Source organism: Cnephaeus nilssonii, assembly GCF_951640355.1.
Source record: "Cnephaeus nilssonii genome assembly, chromosome: 6".
NCBI lineage: Eukaryota > Metazoa > Chordata > Mammalia > Chiroptera > Vespertilionidae > Cnephaeus > Cnephaeus nilssonii.
The window spans coordinates 7,808,352-7,824,346 of NC_137077.1; the positions used below are offsets into that span (position 1 = coordinate 7,808,352).

At 51.0% G+C, this 15,995-nt stretch overlaps 1 pseudogene across 1 annotated transcript; it reads left to right on the plus strand.

Moving 5' to 3' along the window:
* Positions 1-3,609: 3,609 nt before the first annotated feature.
* On the plus strand, positions 3,610-14,005 carry LOC307100891 (apolipoprotein L2-like; annotated as a pseudogene). Its single transcript, XR_013815256.1, has 5 exons — positions 3,610-3,794; positions 8,504-8,544; positions 8,726-8,834; positions 11,000-11,120; positions 12,620-14,005. The product of XR_013815256.1 is annotated as an apolipoprotein L2-like (transcript).
* The last annotated feature ends 1,990 nt before the right edge of the window (positions 14,006-15,995 follow it).

The following is a 15,995-nucleotide window of genomic DNA, read 5'->3' on the forward strand; positions in this document are numbered from 1 at the left end:
CATTCACGGGTTGACTCTTGTATGTGCCCTGACCGGGGATCGAACCCCAACCTTGGCGTGTCAGGACGACACTAGCCAACAGCTACCCGGCCAGGGCTGAGGTGTGGACGTTTTCTGACAAATCGAGCTCAGGGAGCGTTTAGGGCAGAAAATGACACTTTGAGAATCCTTGAGGGTTTGAAGGACTTCCGTTGCTGTAGGGAAATGGCATTTGGTCCAGAAACCAGAAGGAAACAGGAACCAGACCAGCTGCTTCCTCCCTCCTGGGGCCAGCCTGTCACCCGTGGGAACCTCGGTCTTCTGTTTGGGAAGGTGAGAGAAATGTTTCCTCGCCGGCCGGCCGGGCAATAGCTAGGATTGTGTGGGTGACTATGCTTCCCCGAGTGTAAAGGGCTGCTATTTCTTTCCCGTGAGCGTTGGGCTTCTTAACCCCTTAAGCGCCCAGCCTGTTTTGTCTTCCGGACGGAAAGTACAGTACCACTCACCGGATGAATTACATGTTGAGAAATCCTGATAGGATGCACACCACAGTGTACCCTCCAAACCTGTTTTAGGGGTACAGTTCGGCGGCACTGCGTCCTTTCACATTGTTGTGCAGAGATCACCACCCACAGAACTGTTTTCTTTTGGAAAACTGGAAATCTCTCCCCATGAAACAGTCACTCCACACCCCTCCCCTCCCAGCCCCTGACAGCTTCCTGTCTATGAACTTGTCTAGCCCAGTACCTCACGGGTGGAGTCATACGGCATTTGTCCTTTGTGGTGGCCTATTACGGAAGCATATTGTCCTCAAGGTTCCTCCATGCGGTAGCCTGTCAGAATGGCCTTTTCGGGGTGAATAATACTCCATTGTGTGTGTGACAGGTTCTTATCTGTTCACCCACCGATGGACACGTGGGTAGCTTCCACCTTTGGCTGTTGTGAGTGATGCTGCCATGAACATGAGTGGACAGGTCTCTCTTGGAGACCCCGCTTTGGATTTGGGGGGCATGTGGAGAAGTGCTGGATCGTGATGTCATCCTCCGGTTAATCTTTGAGGAACTGCCATCTTGACTTTCTCAGTAATTGGATGCTATTACTTTTTTGTTGTTCGTCCTCACCTGAGGATATTTTTCCATTGATTTTTTAGAGAGAAAGGAAAGAGAGAGAGAAACATTGATGTGAGAGAGACACATCGATTGGTTGCCTCCCACCTGCGCCCCGACCAGGGCTGGGGATCAAACCTGCAACTGAGGCACGGGACCTTGACCGGAATTGAACCTAGGATTCTTCAGTCTGAGGGCCAAAGCTGCATCCACTGGGCCAAACCAGCCAGGGCGGATGTTATTACTTCTAAAGTCTGGGAGGAGGTGCCTCCCGGAGCTCTCAGAGGTGTCTGATGGTGCGGCTTTCACAGCCCCCCCTGCACCCTGCCCGCCACTGCCCACCCCTCCTGTGCTGGGAACTGCTGAACTTGAGGCTCCCTCCTCTCATCCTTTGTTCTGGGCAGAGTGCCTTTCCACTTCCAATCGTTAATCGAGATAAATTACTCCATTTCCTGTTTTAAATTGGAATCCAAAATTTGTTAACTCTGAGAATGTGCCCAGTTGGCTTACACATTGTACGTTCATTGAAATTAAACACAGTGCATTCGTCTTGACTTCAACATAAAAATGCTAACACTATAGGTTTGAGTTTTGTCATCTTTATTCTCAGTCCTGACCTTCCTACGTTGACCTTGTTCCTCACTCGGGGCCCAATTTTGCCACCTGAGGAAAGACAAGGAGGCTGTGCCCTGGGTGATGCTGGCAGCCTGGCAACAAGGGCTGAGGCCAGAGGCCACTTCCCGTGAGGTTGGCAGGTGCTGTTGGCATGGAGAGCAGTGCCCTGTGCTCTGCAGCCCACGGTGCCCTCAGCGAGCCACTCTGATGACGGCCCCAGCCCCCTGGGTTCCGTGCTCCCTGCCCACCCCACTGCCCTATAAACAGGAGGAGGACAGGGAGACAGGGCCCTGCTCTGGACACAAAACTCTTCGTGTCCAGCGTGTCTGAGCCAACCTCCCCTCCCCACGTGTTGGAGGGACTGGGCCGGGCTGGGGTGAGGGTGCTGGCTGAGTGCCTCCAGCTGTGACTCCTCCAGCCTCCACCAGGCGATGCTGGTGGCACATGCCAGACCCCTGTCCCTGTGGTTTTGGGGTTACTTTCCCCAGAGTGGGGGTTTTCCTCACAGTGGGCTGAGATGGCTTATTGACCAAGAATTTGTCCAAGACCCCACCTCCGAGCTGTCGTCATCCCAGGTGACCTTTCTTGTGAGGTCGAGGGTCCAGCTGAGCCCTACTGAATAGTCACTGGGTCATTAGGGTCCCTAAGTGGGGTGATCTCAGCTCATGCCAAGAGGCGCCCATCTCACCTCATGTGGCTTTGTAGCCCCCTCTTTCCAGTTGTTCCGCCAGGAGACCGTGTTCACCGAGTCCACGGATGTCCGTCTGGGGTCCTTTCTGCGTTCTTATCAGAGGACCCTTTGGACAACGGGACTCCGCCCCTGTGGGTCTGGCATGACTCTGCTCCTCACAGGGTGTGGGGGTGACCATAGGCAGTCAGGCTAGTGAAAGGGGGAGGAACCAGGAGGAAGGCAGGTTACAGGAAAACAAGACCAAAAATAACTTTTAAACAAGGGCCAGAGGCCAACTGTGACACTTGCTCTGAATCTTGGCCCCGCCCCTGAGTCACCTGGTGCAAGGCCTGCCTCTCCCCTCCCCTTGGCGTCCTCTTCTCTGAGACCAGGCCTTTGCTGGGGGATTTTGTCTAGCCCTGGTGTGTGGTCCTCATGCAATACCATCATCACTCTGCCCCCCTCCCTGAAAAGTGGGGGAGGTGGCCGTGGCGCCCCACTGGGCTTCCTATAGAGAGATCTGTTGTCAGGAGGAAAGGGGCCTGAGAGGAAACAGGCAGCTTCTCTCTGCCAACGCCCACGAACTTGTGCTCCCACAGACGGCCATGACCACCTGGGATGGCCTCCTCGGACAGTTGCCGTGATTCCGAGGCACTGACCCGGCCCCCAGGGACAGGTTCAGGGAGGCCTGATCTAAAGGGTCAGGGGAGATGCGGACTCAGAGGCCTTGGGCCTCCCTCAGGTGCCAGGGGAGCAGAGCCTGCAGGGGACAGTGGACTCTGGGAGGGGGAGATGCCAGAGGGCTTCTCTGAGGAGGTGATCCCAGAGTTGGGCTGTGAAGGATGAGCATGTTGTTCCAGGTGGGAGAAGCAGGTGCTCCTGGCAGAAGGACCTTCAAAAGCAAAAGTCTGGAAACTGCCTGGGCGGGGCCTGCAATAGGAGCAGGGACCAAGGCAATGCAAGGAGGCAGTGAGCATGTGCTGTGCTCAGGGAGGTGCTCGTCGCTGGGCACAGAAGGGTGACTAAGGGGGGCATTGGGGGCGTGTGGGGAGGTTGCGAAAGGAAGTGTCTCAGGACAAGCCCATGGGGTGGAGGGAGAAATTTTCCCAGGGTCCCACTGTCCCCTGCAGGCTCTTCCTTCTAGAAACCTGAGGGAGGCAGGATGGGCTGAGCAGAGAATGACCTGGGAGGTCAGACCAGGGGTTGCTCTGTGCGTGAGCAGGCAGGGCGGGGCTCGCCTGTTGCAGTGCAGGTTGGGTAATGTGGTTGACCCTGAGCTTCTCTGAACCTGGGCATTTACTTTCATTTTTCCTTTCCAAGTATCTTAGATGCCGAAGGTGTTTGTGCAGACACAGCTGCCGAGTGGGTGTGCACAGCTAAGAACAAGCGGGTCTTGTTTCAATTCTTCCAGAGGGAGATTCTCGGTAAGCTGGGAGGTAGGAGCGCCTCCCCCACCTTCTCATCCTCACACTTTCTAAGACAAGGATATTGTCACTGTTGTGTAGATGGGAAAAACTGAAGCTTTCAGGAGGGCGGGGTGTGGGGGGTGGTAATGGGCCCAAAGGCACATGTAAGCAGTGAGATAGCCCTGATTGGAACCCAATTTTGTCTGAGGTTCCTCCCCACTCCAGTACCCCTAAACTGTGGAGAGGAAGGGGGACACTGCTCAGGTGGGTTCATATCCTCCCTCCAGCTCAGCTCAGACCTGCACTCCCTGAGAGGGGAGTCAGTGACCCCAAAGGAAGAGGGGTGTGGAGGGATGTGGAGGAAGTAGAGGAGGTGGATGTGAGGGGATGTGGAGGAGGTAGAGGAGGTCAAAGTGGGGGTTAGGGGGAAGCAGAAAAGTTGGGGGGCGGTAGGTGAGTAAGAGCCTCAGTTCCTTGTGGCCTGGATGCCCTGAGGCTGCCTTCAGGGGCTGCTGCTGAGGCTGATGGGGTAAAGGATTGCCTTTGAGAGTTCAAATCCTGACACTGTGTCACCCACCCTTTCAGTTTAGTGCCGGGCCTTGTGGGAAACTGAGGCCCTGAGAGGGGAATGACTTGCCCGGGTGCCACATTGAGACACTGAGCAGGAGGGTGGGCAGGCTGTGCCTCCCTGCTCTTGCCTGGCCCATGCTCATAACCCTGGGGGATGGAGACGTAGGAGGTGGTCCTGTGTGTCTGAGCTGGATGAGTCTGAGCCCAGATCCCTGTGTCTGTAGCAGAGACACACCTGGGAGCTGTTGCGTTATTGAAACCACATTTCCTTCCTTAGCCACCAGCACCAGGAGGTGTGGGCCTCTACTCTGCCCTCAGGAGCTGCCTGACGCTGGGCAAGCCCCTTCCCTGAGAAGGATTTGTTCCTGTGTCTCCCCATGTTTAAGAATTTGGGCTCAGTCTCTCCATGTGTATGTGTAGGCTCCTGTGTCCTGTGGACAGTGAGTCACTTGTGGTCCACATACCTGCTGCACACAGTGGCCCGGCCTCTCACAGTGCTCTGCCTTGGCTGAAGGTAGCCTTTGCAGTCTTTAATTGTTAAGAAGTCAAATCAGTCACAGTTTCCCTTATGGCTTCTGGGATTGGTGTCTTAAATAGCTGTTTCTGCAACTCAACATGAGTTTTCACATTTCTTGCCCCACGTTTATAGTTCATCTTTCCAGTTTACATTTAGATTCCTTTGGGATTGATTGATTTTGGAGGAAGCTTTTGTGTTTGTTTGTTTTATTAATCCGAAACTGAGGATATTTTTTCCATTGATTTTTAGAGAAAGTGGAAGGAAGGGAGGGAGGGAGGGAGGAAGAGGGAGAGAGGGAGGCAAAGATTGATGTGTGAGAGATGCATCAATTTTTTATCTCCCACAGCTGCCCTGTGCCCTGACCTGGTTCAGGGATGTACCCTGCAACCCAGGTCCCTGCCATTGACTGAGAATCAAACCCTCCACCCATCACTGCACAGGCTGATGCCACATCCACTGAGCCACACCAGCCAGGGCTGTAGAAGCTTTTTGTTTCTTCTTCCTCCTCTTCTTCATCTGCATCTGTGTCTGCTTCCTAATGCAGGGCATATTTACTGGGTACCTGCAGCCTTCAAGGAGCTTCTGGTGCAGGAAGCAAAGTGCCTGGCAGCAGGTAGTGAGCGGGAGTGGGAGGGGCTGGGGTCAGGTGTCAGAATCAGTTGTTCACATCCCTCTCTTCTTCTTTCTCCTCCTATAAAAATGTGATGGCTGCAGGAAGGAGACAGGAGGAAATACATGGAACTCTCAGAAAGCTGAGGAAATACATGGAATTCTCAGAAGTACATAAAATCAGTGGGGAAAATTTGTGTGAAATCTGAGTCACAGTTTTTTCAAGATCAATAAGAAAACCAAAATGAGTGACTCAGTTGCGAGTGAAAGTGGGGCTTGCTGTGTTGTTGAGTGGATGGCTGTTCATTGTCCCCGCCATGGGACAGCCCACACTGGAGCCATCAGTGCCAGGAGTATGAGGGGTGACCGGGGTCAGGAAGGGCAGCAGACAATAACCCCCGCCCTGTGTTTGCAGATACAAATGGTACACAGGTCAATGGTTATTGGAAGAATGTGAGTCATTATTTGTAAAATCTTAGAGCATTCCTGGGCAGAGCGAAGACCAGGCAGGTGAGCCACCTTAGTATCAGCGATTAATATACCGACAAATCCCTTGGCTCTCTGTGTCAGGCAGGTCTCAGGAGGGGTGGTTGATAAATGCTGTTTTGCTTCTGAAAATAACGCTACAGACAACCAACATTTCCTTTCTTCCCTGGGCTCCTGGGCAAGATAGTCCAGACAGACCTGAGAGAATCCTCTCCATGGAGAGGTCTGTTTCCATTGTGATAGTTCACAGAACAGAAATGACCCAGAGTGTTTTTATTATTATTGATGTGAGATCGAGAGACAGAGACAGAGAGAAACATCGATTGCTCCAGCCAGGCCCAGAGTGTGATTTCACAGTGAAGGCCATAAGACCTGACTGCCTCCCCTTTCCCTGCCCGTCCCATTTTGGGAAAATGTGGCCTCAACACAGAGCCCCTGATTACAGTGTGGCCCCATCCCAATGGTCACCAAGACAAGGTGGGCACTAACACTTCCTAGGAGGGAGCCTCCTAGCGCTGGGAGACCACACTATCCAACCAAAAGGTTGGTCATCCACGCATCCTTCAAACTGATCTGTGATCAAAAGGGGGAGCGTGGATGAGAAATGGGTTCTATGCAAAGTAACCCACAGGGTGATGCAATCATAAATTCCTAGCCGGGCAGGTAATGGCGGGAGGTCACATCCCAGGCTAATACTTTTTACTAAAAGGTGTGTTTTCCTTAAGCAAGCCCTGTCCATTGTTTCTGTGCGTCCAGGTGAACACACCTTTGAAATAACCACTCTCCAGAGAGCACAATCTTGCCTGCCGGTGTGGCTCCGTGGTTGAGTGTTGGCCCATGAATGAAAAGATCACCAGTTCAATTCCTAGTCAGGGCACATGCTCAGATTGTGGGCTCAAAACGCAGCAGAGAACATGTAAGGAGCAGCCACTGGATGCTTCTCTCTCATCAATGTTTCCATCTCTCTCTTCCATTCCCTTCCTCTCTGTACAGTCATTAAAAAGATTTTTTTAAAGAAGAGACCACACTCTTGTTGACTGTCCTGTAATCCAATCCCCACCTGCTTTCTCCCAACTTCATGTAACCTTCCTTACATCCCCTCCTTCATTTCAAATGCATAGAAGAAGCTGAGAAACTGTTATTCTCCAGAGCATTTTAGATCTAGTGCAGTTTGGCTCAAATAAACTTTCCCAAAAATCCTTTAAAAAAATTACAGCCTTAAAAAGGAAGGGCATTCTGGCCCATGTTCCAACATGCATGACCCTTGAGGACACTATGCTAAGTGAAATAAAGCAATCTCAGGAAGATAAACATTCTGTGATTCCACTTATATGAAGCACTCAAATCCGTAGAGATGGGAAGTAGAATGGCAGTTTCCAGGGGCTGGGAGTTGGGGGATGGGGAGTTATTGTTTAGTGGTTACTGAGTTCTGTTTTATAAGATGAAGAGAGTTCTGGAGACTGGTTGCACACCAGTGCAAATATAATTTAACACTATTGAAGTGTACCCTTAAAAATGGTTAAGTGGTAAATTGTATGTTGTGTGTTTTTAGCCTAATAAAAGAATTTTAAAAACAAAGATGTGTGTTTGTGTTTAAAAGTACCATGAACTGGAAGATGTAAAAGATAGGTACCTAATATCCTGTGAGCATAAATGTAAATTGGTGCAATTTGTTTGCATTAGAGTGTGGCTCTAGGCATAAAGGAATTTTCATATGGTGATACACTCTGTCCCAGTCATTCTATTTATTAAATATTTTAAAGGAAGCAATCTCAAATGCAGATGAGCTTTTATGCCTGAAGATTGTCTCTGCACTATTTTCATAAAGAACTGGAAACAAGCTAAGGTCCACCGGTGGGCGTGGGCAGCAGAGAGGACCGGGCAGCGCCAGGAGGGCTGGGCAGCCCACAGCAGGGCTGCAGGGCTGGGGCCAGGACTGCAGGGCCCCAGGGCCTTAGGGCATGAGGGTCTTGCAGAAGCAAGAAGGGTGCGGGCTTGGGAAGCCACAGCCCCAGGAATTTATCAACACAGAGACTGGGCATAGGGTGCAAGACTGCGTTTGGGAATGAGAAGAGTCATTTGCAAGTAACACAGACACATTAATAAACGTTTTTGTATATAAAAGGGAGTAGAGCGTAGTCCTCACAAACACGGGATTGGGATCAGGAAGACTTGGGTTGGAGTCGTAGCTCTAGCACTACTGTGGAACTCGGGCTAACCCGAGTTTAGGTGAAAACCTAGACTGTGTGATGGTTTCCTCCACGTTCCAATGGGAGCCACAATGGCGCCCACCACGTGGAATGTGTGAGAGTATTTGGTGAGGGAACAGGTAAGGAGCCTGTGGTAGACACACCATCAACATTAGCTGTAGTGATCAGTAAACATAAATGTCCCCAACCTCAAGTCATTTCCAAACCATTTCTCCCCATCTTTCCTTCCCATCTTTCTTCCCATCTTTAATGTCTGGTTTTATTGCTTCTTTGGTTTTATTACTCCTCAGCTGTCTGTTTCCTTGTCTGATGGTCTTCTCCCTGTGCCCCCACAGGACAACGGACTGTCACTTGGCTTGCAGTGGGCTGGAGTGAGGTGAGTACCTTCTCTTAACGAGCAGCTGGCAGAGCCCGGCAGACAGGGAAACACAGTATATTGAGTTCATCTTGGCATTTGAGGCCTTCCCTGAAAGAAAGACCGGAAATGGAGCCCCTCGCTGCTTCCAGTTGCACAGCTGGCTCACTTTTGACCCCACAATTTGTTTTCTCTTCCCAAGGGTGAAGCAACACCTCCTTCCAGCTGGACACGGACTGGTGAGCTGAAGAGGAAACTCTGAGATCCCACTGCTGACACCATGACCTCAGAAGCTGACGGGAACTGCCCAGGTAGTCAGCTTCCTCCTCTCTAGCTGGTTCCTGCTCATGATCTGGAATTGAGGGAGGCACCTCCAAACTGGGTTAAGCTACACAGGAATCAAGAAACTCAAAGGGGATTAATGAATGTCCTCGAGCCCACAAGAGGGTCCAAGGGGAGTCCCCTCAACCAGAAGTCTATGTGGGGACCTCCTTCCTAGCTCTCTCCTCAAGCTGCTCACTGCCTCCCATCTTCTGCACCTCATGCAATGATTCCACCGAGGCCAGGACAGCCCATGGGAGGCTGAAATTTCTTGTCCCCTGGAACCTGCTAGTTCCTCGTGGAAACTTTCCCTTCTATAGAACTGCCGCCTCCCATAGCTGTACTGGGTCCCTGACCTGTGCTCCCAATTATAAACACCTGTGTACCAGGTGTGACTGTCAGACTGGAACTTCTGATGATGATCTCAGATACCCCAGCAGAGGCCCGCTTTGTAATTTCCCACACCCACCCACATCCTAGCCAACAAATACACAGATGTAGTGCTCTGGGTTCCCTCCATCCAAACCCAGGTTTACATTCTCCCTCAGTGGGTGAAGCAAGAAAAGGAAAAAATACCCCTCCACCCACCCAAATCAACACTGCATTTTTTAGGCAACCACATCACCGCCAGGAGAGGATAAAACTTGTTCCTGTTGCAGCATAAGGGAGAAGAGGACAGATCAGAAGCCTGCAGCTCCTAAGCAGGCTCTAGGGTCCCCGAGGGAGGGCTGGAGCTGGTGGATTCCTGAGGATAAACAAGATGACCTCTTGTTTAAGAAGTGGGCAAGGGTGGGGTCAGAGGTGCCCAGGGGAGCTGTGGCCCCTGAGACCAGCCTGGAGGGGGGAGAGCTGATACTGATTGATCATAGGATTAGAGCTGAGGGCCCACCCACCTGAAGACACCCCCTCCACTCCCCACCGTGGAGCACCTGTGAGAAGCAGGAGGAATCCTCTTTGCCTGGTAGTTTTACTCCATCAGTGGCGTGTAATCTGAAACATTATTTTCAAATTTTAAAAAATCCCATAGGTAACCTATAGGGTAGAATGCAGAAATCACATGAATTTTCGAACTACAAGGAGGCTTCAACCTAATGTAAGGAGAAGTCTTACAGGTGACCTTGGATGCCACCTGTGAGCTTTCTGCTCCTTGGCTTGGGCCTTCACTTGTCCTGAGTTTCCCTTTCTTTTTCTGTGAAAGAAGAATAATGTCCCTTGTGTGTATATGGCAGGAAACACATTTACATCCTGTGTCTGCACACACAAAACATACGCCAGTCCCCAGTCCCTTATCTGCAATTCCATAGTCTCCAAATCCCTGGGAGTCACATGTTTTTATACTTAATTTAAAAAAAAGGTTTTGATTTTTAATGGGAGAGAGACAAGAGTGGGGGAGGGAGAGATGTATTGTCTCTCCCTCACTCATAAGGATACCAGTCAGATTGGATTAGGGTGCTATACATATTATCTCATTTAACCTTAATTACAAAATACAGTCACATGGAACCTGGCTAGATGTGCTTAGTGGTTGAGTGTTGACCCATGAACCAAGAGTCCACTGGTTAGATTCCCAGTTAGGGCACATGCCTGGGTTGGGGGTTCGATCTCCACTAGTGGGCATGCAGGGGCAACTGATAGATGCTTTTCTCTTATTGATGTTTCCATCTCTATACTTCTCCCCGTCCTCTCTCTCTAAAAAGCAATAAAAACATATTTAAAAATAAATGTACATGGAGTGACAGGCCTGCAATATATAAATTTCGGGGGATAGTTCAGTCCATAACACCAGGTGACTCAATAAAAGTTCCCCAGATTTTTTAAAAAATATCCCCCAGGTGACAGCAGCTCAGGAAGATGAAGATTTAGCCACCTTGTTTATACTCAATTCCATCTCCATTCTACCAGGATTCCTTCTAACCTCATTGAATTTTCTTTCCATCCAGAGCCGTGGTCGGCAAACTGCGTCTCGTGAGCCACATGTGGTTCTTTGGCCCCTCGAGTGTGGCTCTTTCACAAAATACCACGGCCTGGGCGAGTCTATTTTGAAGAAGTGGCGTTAGAAGAAGTTTAAGTGTAAAAAATTTGGCTCTCAAAAGAAATTTCAATCGTTGTACTGTTGATATTTGGCTCTGTTGACATTTGCCTACCACTGATCTAGAGGGCCAAGACTTTGTTCAAGTCCTTGAGTATTTAATGGATTCTAGGAACAAAGAGAAACTGAAACACGTGCTGAGTGATGAAGCCTGGGAGAGATTTGTGGCTGCAGCCAATTTGTCCAGGTAACCTCCAGGGGATGCCTATATCGTTACCCAGATCTCTGCTGCATCCAGATTCCTCTGGCAGGCACACTCCTCCAGGCAGGATCCTGAGCTTGGGGTTGAACAAGTTCCTTCTCAACAGTCCATGAGCAACATTTCCTTCATATCATTCGTTGGCAGAGAAGGGCCCCAGGTTGAGAAGAGATGAGGCCTGCAGGGGAAGTTTATGAGGCCTTGGGCCCATTATTTAACCACTCTATGTCTTATTCATCTGTTCTATTTCTTTTCTTTTTAAAAAAATATATTTTATTGCTTTTTTACAGAGAGGAAGGGAGAGGGATAGAGAGCCAGAAACATCGATGAGAGAGAAACATCAATGAGCTGCCTCCTGCACACTCCCTACGGAGTATGTGACCGCAACCGAGGTACGTGCCCTTGACCGGAATTGAACCTGGGACACTTGAGTCCGCAGGCCGACGCTCTATCCACTGAGCCAAACCGGCCAGGGCAATCATCTGTTCTATTTCATTGTGAGGAAAATAAGATAATGCGTGTGAACTGTTTAGCCTAATGACTGACACATAGTAAATGGACAGTTGACATGAACTTATAAATAGATTCTGGGAATAGAGCCCAAGGGTCTTCTTGTTGGACGTGAGAGCCACGCAGGACGTCCTGTGGGACAAGACAGAAAATTCCTGGCACAGTTTGTGTCCCTGGGGATTGTGGCTAGAGAGCCTGCTCTCCCTAAGAGAGGGATTGCACAAACTCTGCAGGTTCCTGCTGCCCTGGAAGGCGGAGAGCTGGAGTGAGGCTGCACCGTGTTGGGTTGAATCCTGATTGTATCTATGCCTGGCTCTGGGGCTCTGGGCTTATGTCATCTCCCTCACCAATGGAATAGCAAGTCTGTCTGATAGGACTATGGTGAAGGCCTTGGGGTGAACTGCAGGGTCAAGGGCGAGGAAGCAGGTGCAGTCATGCTGTCCAGAGGCCCAGAGAGGCCTGGAGCAGGGTCAGAGCCTGGGGTCTGGATGGAGCAAGGGTGGTCCAGGTGGAAGGACTGGTAGGAAGACTTGGCAGTGGGGCGGGACTACAGTGAGGAAGCTGAGGCACCTGGACACAGGACTGAGGAGGCCAGGGTCCTCGTGGAGGGCCGTGTGGGGGTGGGGGACACATTTCTTCCTTCCCTGATTTGATCCCCTCTCTACTGGGGGCAGAGGGCCCTGGGTGATCATGTCCTCCAACCGTGTCTGTGAGCTGAAGGGCTCCTGACCTCCCTGTGGGACCTTCTCCTATTCTCCATGGAGTAACGCTGACCAGAGGGAAGGCAGTGTGGCTTAGTGAGCGCTTCCAGTCAGAATGGGGGCTGCCAATGTGGTGTAACCTGAGGGATCTGAGTAGACGCACACGTTCCCACCATAGAGGACAGGGCTTCCTGCACCAGCTCATCCAATCGGCGGTCTCAGCTTTAGGGATTCATTCACCTGCCTTGGTTAATCCCCTGTCCTTCATTATTACAGGGAGGAGGCAGATGCACTCTATGCAGACTTGAGCCAGCTGGAAGCACTCATGGCCATGGAGGACAAAGACATGCCTTCAGCAGACCAGCTGCATGGGGAGATCTTTATGAAGGAGTTTCCTCAGGTGAAACAGGACCTTGAGGATCGCATACAACAGCTCTACGCACTTGCTGATGAGGTTGACGAGGTGCACAAGGACTGCACCATCGCCCAGGTGGCGGCCGCTTCCACCGGCGCTGCATCTGGCCTTCTGTCCATCGCTGGCCTGTGTCTGGCGCCTTTCACAGGAGGGGCTAGTATGGTGCTTTCAGCAACTGGGATGGGACTGGGGACAGCAGCTGCTGTGACTGGTGTGACGCCAGCATCTTGGAAGTCTCAAAGAACGCATCAGGAAAAGCCAAAGCCAGCAGCCTATTGTCAATTGACATTGATCCAGATAAGGTTGTTGTGAAGGATCTACGTTGCAGCACGCCCAAATTTGGTTTCTTAGCACAGAGGTGCATCCAATCCCTGCTAGGCATTGTGAAGAATGCCCGTGCCTTCAAGCTGGCCAAATCCAATCCTCTCTTAGCAGCCAAGGCCATGGGCTTCTTACGCCCCGGGGCAGTCTCAGCCCAAAGCAGCAAGCAGCTGCAGAAAGCTTTTGGAGGCACTGCTCTGGCCAGGAGCAAAGGAGCCAGGGTCCTTGGTGCAGCCATAGCAGGTGTATTCCTTCTCGTGGATGTAGTGGACCTAGTGAAAGAGTCAAAGCACTTACATGAGGGCGCAAAGGCTGAGTCGGCGGAAGAGTTGAGGCAGCAGGCGCAGGAGCTGGAGAGGAGGCTGGAAGAACTCACCCGCATTCACGAAAGTCTATAGGAGGACCTGACTCCGTGATCCCCAGACAGTGCAGGGAGCAGGGTGTGTGGGAGACAAAGGCATGGACTTTACATTGTTAGAGGGGAAAAGCCGGCGAGATAAAATGGATGGAACTGCGTGTGAAGGTGTTGAGCACAGCAAAGGAGGGGTTCATGCAGATGGCAGGTGGGTCAAAGAGAAGGAAGGAACCTGGACCTGGAATCAGGGAAGAGAGGGGACATGAGAGTGACAGAGGGGGGCAAGGAGGGATATGGGGTGCTTTATTTTGATTAAAAAAGACATTGGGGTAATGAATAAAGAAAGAGAAGTGGAGGAATAAGCACCGAGAAGGCGGAAACTACTGAGAAGTTGACAATGGGAGAAGGCGAAAAAGTTTGAGTTGTTGGGATATGGGAGTTACAGTGGCTCCTGGATTGGCCCTCCCCAGGGTTCACCATCCCAGCAGGAATCCCGTCTCTCCCTGGTCCTGGTCTCTAGCCCTGCTTTCCATTCCAGCTCGCCTTTGTCCTCCAGCAGCACATCTTAGGTAGGCAGTGATTTAAAAACAAAACAAAACATTTTTTATTTAATTTTCAATTACAGTTGACATACAATATTATGTTAGTTTGGGTGTACAATCTATTGATTAGAAAGTGATCACTCTCTAAGTCTAGCAGACATATAGCATCATTCATAGTTATTACAATGTTATGTACTATACGCAGTGACTTCTTGATGATGATGATGATGTTGATGATGATGATGGGGGCGGTGATGGAGGTGGTGATGACAGTGGAGTGGGTAGGACATTTGACAAGTTGCTGGTGCTCGTTGGGGCCAGGATGCTTTGAGAGACCAATGAAATTACAAAGAACCTGCAAATGTTCTTAGAACAGAGGTTGATTTGAAAAAAAAAAAAAAGAGAAGTGAAAACAGATACTGCAGCAGGTCAAGGAGATCTACCAATCAGCCCCCAGACAGCCTCTCCATCACAGGGAGAGGGGGGTGGACAGGATGGTATTTTAGACCCTCTGTTTCTCCCCACCTTGTGTCCTGTAGACTCCGGTTCAGTAAGATGGACTGGGACTCTGAGCATTTGTGGTGGGGATTAGTGGGTTCATCTGGGCTCCGGGTGCCTGGCTTCCTTTCCCCATGAGCCTGTCCTCCAGGAACTCAGGGAGCAAATTTTCCATTGCTCCTGCTCGCTCACTGGGCTCCCATTCTGCCGTCCAGTCAAGTCCCTGAGACCTCGGTGCCCCGGAAGCTCTGCCGGGACACCCGGGGGGAAGCTTCTGCACAGGTGGCTTGCGCTGAACACAGGTGGCTTCCTCGCCCAGCAGCTGGGGCCCAGGATTGACTGTAGGACATGAGGCTGATTAAGATCAGAAGGGCTTGCCCTGACAGGGTTGGCTCAGTGGATACAGCGTCAGCCTGCAGACTGAAGGGTTCCAGGTTCAATTCCAGTCAAGGGCGTGTACCTTGGTTACGGGCACATCCCCAGTAGGGGCTGTGCAGGAGGCAGCTGATAAATGTGTCTCTTCATTGATGTTTCTAAACTCTCTATCCTTCTCCCTTCCTCTCTGTAAAAAATCAATAAAATTAAAAAAAAAAAGATCAGAAGGGCTTGTGGCTTGTTTGCAGGGGTGAGAGAGGGTCATCTATAAATAGACAGGGAGACAGTACACATTTCTCCAAGCTACCCTCACATTTTCCCTCCTGCAAGAGCTTCCAGATGGTCATCCTCTGTTTACCCTTGTGGCATTGCCACTGCCCCTGCCCCTTCTCCACACTGACCCAGAACAACCCTTAGGAACACAGATCTTATCAAGCACCTGCTTCCCATTACTCTGCACAAAACCCCGAGGCCTCCACCCAGACACAAGTAACCTGTTGGAGCCTGGGGTCCCCCGAGGGCAAAGCTGAGACAAGGCTCACTGAGGGTTGATTTGGGAATGATACCCCGCAGCTGGACTGAGGGACACTGCCTCCTGGAGAGCACTCATGGGCTTTGCCTTCCGAGGCCCACAGCGAGGACCAGACCCACACCGGCAAGGAAACCCCAGCTCTCTGTGATACAGGCAAGGTGAGTCAACCAAGGTGAACAGAACAAAGGAGAGAGAAGGTTCCTTTCCGGGCCACTCAGGTCAGCATGACCGTGACCTCCCTGACCTTAGTGGGCCAAGCTAGAAAAACAACAGGGCTTCCTCGCTATGGCCCACGTGTCTGATAGCCCTCTGAGGAGCACAAGGATGTGTGAGCAGCCTGTTGGGTGAGGTACCAGTTCTCACGGGGCTCATGAAGAATGTGTTTGCTCCTTGGAAATGCTTTGACCAGTGGATATCGATTCTTCTGGATCCTCCATCACTTCCTGCCAGTCCGACATTAAGGAGAGAGCTCTCTTATCGGGGGCTTGGCTTAGTGTGAGGAGTCAAGGAAGGCTTCTCTGAAGAGGGGGCACCAAGGATTGAACGGATGGGGAGGAAAGTGGGAGTAAGAGTATTTGGGGCAGAGGACCTGAGCCTGCAGGGTTCTGGCTGGG